Consider the following 7,360-nt stretch of genomic DNA (forward strand, 5'->3'; position numbering starts at 1 on the left):
AAAGCAGTATGGCAATCTTTTGTGGCAGTTACCAAGAACTTCCTTGGGCAACAAAAAAGCAGAAAACTATGAACTTCTGGTTCAAAGGATGCTGTTGGCTTTCTGCGACATTGGATGTAACATGAGTGTTAAGATTCACTTCCTGAACAGTCACCTTGATAAGTTTCTAGAAAACTTGGAGCTGTTAGTGATGGCAGACTACTGCTGGAGTATCAAACGAGACTGTCCTCAACAAGTACACAAACACAAGAGCTACAAACGCAAAATTTTGCCTAAATAGCATTTAAATAAGTTTTACACAAATTTTATGATTAAAATAAGTGTTTTAATAGGTTCTATTTCAAAATTGTAAACAAATTCTGATGCAATCATATCTTTTAGTGTATTAGTATATTTACTGCATTATATTTTCACAAAGATGATGCCCAAGAAGACATTCTACTTCATTATGTTAAACTAAATGTTGAAAATTTTACAATAAAATGAAAACCTAAAATCTTGAATTGCAAAAAAACTGTAGCTTACAGAGAAAAACTAATATCAGATTTGAGATCAGTACACTCGAATTAGGTAAGAACAAGTGTTTTTGTGGATACAACAAAAATTTTGTTCCCCAGTGTTATTTTTTTTTCTCAGCTGTCTTGTAGTTCCTACCCACAGATCTAACATGTAGTTCTGTGAATAAAGGAAGCAACATATTTGCTCTATGAAGCGTTTCCAACGATGTAGGTCTACAGAAAAAGCCCCATCGGGATAGACCTCAACCCTAGTGTTATTTTTAAACCAATGGGTAATTGTTGTTTTTTCTCATAGTTCTATTGGGTGTTCAGAACAAATATGTTTCTTTTATCATAGTTCTTTTCCCAGTGTGTTAATTGAAACTTTCACATTGTTAATGATTTTAAATTTATTTTTTCTTCCTAATTATTATTTAATTACTTCCATTAATTGTACCTGCTGAGACATAGTCATGGTGACTTTCTTTTGCAAATTTTTATTTTATGCTCATTGTTACTGAGATTTCTATGGAACCAGAATAGTTATCACTTTTTTTTCTATGCTCCTCAGGGCATCATTATCCAGAGACTAAGCTTTATGTTAATTATAGCATAATTTAGGCAGGGTAACATTGGCTGTCAATCCCAAAGAAAGCAAATATTTTAGAGTAAAATTCTTTTACACAGATCTCAGGCAGAGACAAATAATCATCATGTGCAAGTGTGTGGATCTTTGTATTTTTGGCTTACATGTTTTGTTTTTAACAACAACAAAAAAGCTGTATGCAGGAATTTTAATTCTAGGTCTGTCTCACTGGGAGCCTAGTCCTCCTCTTTCATTCCCTGTGTTGATGTTGAAAGCAAACTTCTAGGTAACCAGGATGATAGTGTATTCCAGGTGACTGTTGCCTCAGAGCACACACTTACTGCTCTTTTTCAAGTTCTTTTCTGGGAAAATAATAAGGTATGCCAGGCTTTTCCTTTTTTAATTAAGAGCTCATTTATGCATTCTTTTTTTTAAATCATTATATTTTTAAAAATATTTTAAGTGTTTGTAACAGATCCACATATTTCTTGAACACATTTTTTCTGGTTTTTAACTAAAAAGTTTGACTTGACTTTTTTCCCTCTTGTTCTTTGAAAAATATTGATACATTTTTTCTTTTTCTGTAAAACAATTCCTAGTTTTTGACTAACAATCGTTTTTGCTTTAATTACATATACATTCATCCTAAAACAGGAAAATAATACACTTTTACTACATCCTTCATTCTTATTTTGTATTTTTCACTATTTACCAGGAACTGGAATTTTTCTTCCCTGGTTTATTTCATTAATTTTCATGTAACAATTTTAAAAGGAAATGTAACACATTTTGGAATCTATTAGACTGAATTTTGATTTTAAAATTCTTTATTTCTTATCTGATTTCTTTATGGTCAAGACTTTTTCATTGTAAATTCTTTATTTTGATTCATGTTTAATGGTTGTGTTATGGCTCAAGTTTTTTTATTTTTTCTTAGTACACATACATAAGTATTATATAATCTGAGTTATTAAATATTTGAAAAATTTATATGTAAAATATTTTCTTTGATTTATAAAAACTATCAATCAGTTCAGTAAAGAATTTTGGGGTCAGTTTTTGCTAAAAACTCTTAAATATGTAAACATGTAGTTTTGTTTTGTTTTTAGTCTAATATTGCTGAGGTAAATACAGAAGCAATGTTAATTTTTACCCGTTTCTTCTGGCTGGATGCTTTTTGAATTCTTTTCTTTCTTTCTTTCTTTCTTTCTTTCTTTTTGTTTTATTATTTAGGGAAAGGAGGGGAGGCAGAGACAGACTCCTGCATGTACCCTGACTGGGATCTACCCAGCAAGCCCACTAGGAGACAATGTTCTGCCCATCTGGGACCCTTGCTCTGTTTCAGTCAGTGTCATTTTTTAGCTCCTGAGACAGGCCATGGAGCCTTCCTCAGCACCTGGAGCCAACTCGTTCTAATTGAGCCATGGCTACAGGAAGGGATAGAAGAGAGAGAGAGAGAGAGAGAGAGAGAGAGAGAGAGAGAGAGGAATGAGAGGAAGAGGGGTGGAGAAGCAGATGGGCACTTCTCCTGTGTGCCCAGACTGGGAATCAAACCTGGGACATCCATATGCTGAGCCAATGCTCTACTACTGAGCCAACTGGCCAGGGCCACAATTCTGTGCTTTTGAATGATCTCTGCAAGAAGAAATTATGAAGTTATCTGTTCTCTATTAAATTTTTCTAGAATACCATGAGTTCAAACAATGAGAACACAAAAACTCACAGATTTACATATTTCTTTATTTCACAAAAGTTTTCTTTACTATAGCCTTCAATGTTTTTAACATTTCATTTTTGTACTTTGTTTTTATAAAGAGCACCTAATACTTACATGATATATTTCTATATCTGTCTTTGGTACATATCATATAATTGTTTTCCTAATAAATGTATTTTCCTTCTTCCTTTCCTTTGTGTTCTCTGCAATTTCCATCAGCCTAATCTCTATGACACTGATTAAAATTTTTTTTCATATAGGGAATGATCCAAGATGGTGATGGAGTAGGTGGATAAATGTTCCATTTGCCTTCTCCTAGGACCAAACTGGAGTTACAACTAAATTTAAGAACAATCATCCTGAAAAAAAAACAAAACAAATCAACTAAATAAAGAGGAGTCTATAACCAAATATTCACAGATGAAGCCACACTGGTAGAAAGAGTGGAGATGTGAAAAAATGTCCCCTACTCACAGGGGCCAGTGGCAGCTGAGCATCTGGAGGGTACAGTAGGGAGGATTTCCCTGAGAGGTTTGTGTCTTAAGCCCCAGGCCAGATACTCTAGCCTAGAGCACCAGAATCTAGAAGAGGTATTCATATAACATTTGGTGGTGAAAAGAAGTGAGGTTTCTGTCTGCAAGAAACAGATGGGAGATCTCAGAGACATAGGCACCCTCTTAAAAGGCCAGTTCAGAAAATCTCGTTCGTGGCCACTTTCCTTGGGCTCTGGCAGAAGGAGGGCTGAGAGGACTAGAGTCACATGAGGAGAGTATAAAATTGGTGGCTCAGGGAAATACACTGTGAGGGACAGCCACTGGAACCCCTGTGCTGAATCATTCTCTAATATCACAGTCACCATCATTACTGGGTAGAGCACTCTCCTCTGTGCAGCATCAGCTTGGGGAAAGCAACTGCCCTGCCCTTAGGAGTCTATCTTGCTCCACCCTATGGAGGTTGGGCCCTGCTGAGAAGTAAAAAGCCTTTTCCAGGAAGCAGGAGATTGAAAAGACTCAGGGAGTAACAGTGACTCACTGTTCTGGGGTTGAGGCCAGTGCTCCCCCCACCCCACTTTCCTGAGACTATGACTGGTGCTTCTGCCCCATGTGTGATTCCATAGAAACTGTCTGGACTGTGGGAAAACCAAGTCTCTGTGTTTCAAAGGCCACATGAACCAGACTCCTCCTAGTGGCCACACCCTACTGAGGTCTGTGAAAAACTCAGGACAAGCCAACACCCGGGGCCTTGGTATAGGAACCACACTCACCACCTTTACAAATGCCTGATTAGCTCCAAGTAGCCAGTGAACAGAGGTAGCAGGAGGTGAATCTCAGGGAACCTTAGGTCTTATGTTGATTTGCCCCTAGGCCCAGTGCTGGTAAAACCTAGCATAGGTGTGCAGCTTGGTCCTTTCATGTGCAGCTAAGACCACCAGAGGCAGCCCCCAACTTTTGATTGTTTATAAATCCCAAAAAGTTGCTGAGGTCAGTCACAGGCAGTGTCTTACATTGGTCTGTACCAGCTTCTCTCCTATGAGGACCAGAATCAAACGTCCAGTGACCAGTGACAGACAATATCAGAAATAGACCCAATGAGCATTACTAGCAGCATATCCAGAGGAAGAGTTCAGCATGCACCAAACCCAACTGAGGTGACTTACACTTTCTGTGGTTATTACCTACACAGCAGCTTGCACTCATTAGATGAGGTATAATCTCACGGTCAGCCAGCTCAATACCTAGATATCCAGCCCCACTGGGCTGAGTTCCACAGGGGTAAGAAAAGAGAGGCTTAGAGTTCGGACATTCAAAGTGTGAGTTCCTTGGAGCCTATTGATGGGATTGGATAAAGGGCTTAGCCACCATCTGGGGTAAGGATTACAGTCAGCCCCAGTGGAAGACTCTCTCAAGTCTTTCTCCCTGAGACCAGGGGCTCTTCAGATAAAAGAACTTCTACAGAGAGGACAGTCAGCCGTACCCAATCTGAGCCTGATGCTTACCTCTCTGGGGAGAAATAGAACTGCAGTATCCAGCAGTGACTGAGGAATTAGGCTCTGGAATATGGGTCCATCTCCCTGTACTGAACTTCTGACAAGAGAACTCCCAAGTAAGGGGTCTCATTAACATTGTCTTCCCAACCTCAATTGCCCTAACACACCAAGCTTGCAACCTGTGGAGGGGTTGATGAGAGTGAGGGCAGTCTAAGCTCACTCTACAGTTTTTCTACAGAAGAATATATAGGAAGATCAGACAGCTGCAAGAAGAGGTAAAGTAGCTGAAAATTGGAGACAAATCTTAAGGAACTTGGGCCCTTTTACATAGCTAGTCTCAGCTCTAAGTAGAAGGGAGCTGATCCTTATACACACGTTGGTTCCTTCCACATACACTGAGACACAGAAAACACAGATACAAACAGTGAACAAAGTAGTAGTTACAGACAGATAGCCCACGGTGGGTTACAAACAACATTTGACATCAACCTGTACCTGAACCCTGCCAAAGAAGACCCAGAATCAACACAACCAGTAGTAGTTTGAAGATCTCACCAATGCCTTACTCAATAAGCCACACAGTTGGTATTCCCAAAGGAGGACTCCAGCAGGCACCAGACCCTGCTGAGAATAACTATTTCAGAAGACAGACACCATATAGTATTTAATACATGTGATCAAGGTTGACCTTGAGAGCCAGCCAGACTGAAGGATTAACCCCACCCACAAAGGTCCAACAACATCAAAGATTCACATACAATAGAAGGGTAAAATAACATTTAAGAAATATTCTTAAAGCAAAAAGCTTAGATGACCTGGGGATTAATACCACAGAGCTCATCTTCCTCATAAAGACACCACAACAAATTCAAAAGTGAGACAGAGCTATCTAATACACTAATAAAATGGGCAAAGAACTATGCCCCAAATGAATCAACAAGAGAAATATCCAGAAAAAGAATTAAACGAAATGGAAGTAATCAAACTACCAGACACAGAGTTTAACATAATGGTTATTAGGATGTTCAAGGATCTTAGAGTAAGAATGGATGATCTCATTGAGAACTTAAACAAAGATATATTAATAGTAAGCATTAAAAAAGACATTAAAACCATAAAAAAAGACCAGACAGAAATGGCAAATACAATATCTGAAATGAAGACTGCACTAGAAGGAATTAGCAGCAGGTTGGATGAAGCAGAATATCAAATCAGTGATTTAAAAGACAACATTAGTGTAAGCACAGAAGCAGAGCAGCATAAAGAAAAGTTCAAGAAGGCAGAGAAAATTTAAGAGAACTCTGTGACAACATGAAGTGAAACAACATCCTCATCATAAGGGTTCCTGAAAAGGAAGAGAATGAACAAAAGATAGAGAACCTTTTTGAAGACATCAAAGCTGTAAAATTCCTAAACCTGGTGCAGGAAAACGTCACAAAAGTTCAAGAAGCACAGAGTACCATTAAAGATGAACACAAAAAGGCCCACACCAAGCACATCATAATTAAAATGCCAAGGAAAGAATCCTTAAAGCAGAAGGAGAAAAGCAATTAATTAGCTACAGAGGAGCCCCTGTAAGGCTGACATCTGACTTCTCAACAGAAACAATTCAGGCCAGAAGGGATTGGCAACAAATATAAAGTGATGCAAAACAAGAACCTACAACCAAGACTACCCTATGCAACAAAGATATCACTTAAAGTTGAAGGAGGAATAAAGAATTTCCCAGACCAAAAAAAAAGGATTAAAGGATTAAGGAGTTCATTACCACCAAACCAGTACTGCAAGAAATATTAAGGGGCTTGCTATAAGGACAAGGAAGGAAAAAAGAAATCAAGAGAAAAAGGAGTATAGGTTTAAAGAATGAAATGGCAATAAATAAATACATATCAAAAAGAATTAAATGCTCTGATCAAAAGACATAGGGTAGCTGAATAGGTGAGAAAACATGACCAATATACATGCTGTCTACAAGAAAGCCACCACAGAACAAAAGACACACATAGACTGAATGTTAAAGGATGGAAAAAAGTATTTAATGCAAATGGACAAGAAGAAAAAGCTGGGATAGCAATACTCATATCTGACAAACAGTCTTTAAAACAAAGGGACAATGTAAGGGACAAAAAAAGCCACTACATAATAATAAAGGGAACAGTCTAACAAGAGGTTATAATCATTGTAAAGATTTATGCAACCAATATAGGAGCACCTAAATATATAAAAAGCAGATTTTGATGGACATAAATAGAGAGATTCATAGCAATGAATCTAAGAGTAGGGGATTTTAACACCCTATGATATCAATGGATAAATCCTCCAGACAGAAAATTAACAAAGAAACAGCAACCTTAAGTGAACACTAGATCAACTGAATTTAATAGATATCCTTAGAACATTTCACTTCAAAGCAGCAGAATATACATTCTTTTCAAGTGCTCATGGTACATTTTTTTTTTAATTTTTGAGGAGTTTATTAATTAGCCAGCTAGCTACATGGGGCACAATCCCAAATCATGTAGCTCATGGTACATTTTATAAGGGAAGACCACATGTTAGGATGCAAAACAAGT

General features: G+C 37.7%; 1 non-coding gene across 1 annotated transcript; it reads right to left on the reverse strand.

Annotated features, from left to right (window-relative positions):
* Positions 1 to 634: 634 nt before the first annotated feature.
* On the reverse strand, positions 635 to 765 carry LOC136307245 (small nucleolar RNA SNORA18). Its single transcript, XR_010725904.1, has one exon. It is a non-coding gene; the product is annotated as a small nucleolar RNA SNORA18 (small nucleolar RNA).
* Positions 766 to 7,360: the final 6,595 nt, after the last annotated feature.

The sequence above is a fragment of the Saccopteryx bilineata genome, chromosome 5 (assembly GCF_036850765.1).
Source record: "Saccopteryx bilineata isolate mSacBil1 chromosome 5, mSacBil1_pri_phased_curated, whole genome shotgun sequence".
Lineage (NCBI taxonomy): Eukaryota > Metazoa > Chordata > Mammalia > Chiroptera > Emballonuridae > Saccopteryx > Saccopteryx bilineata.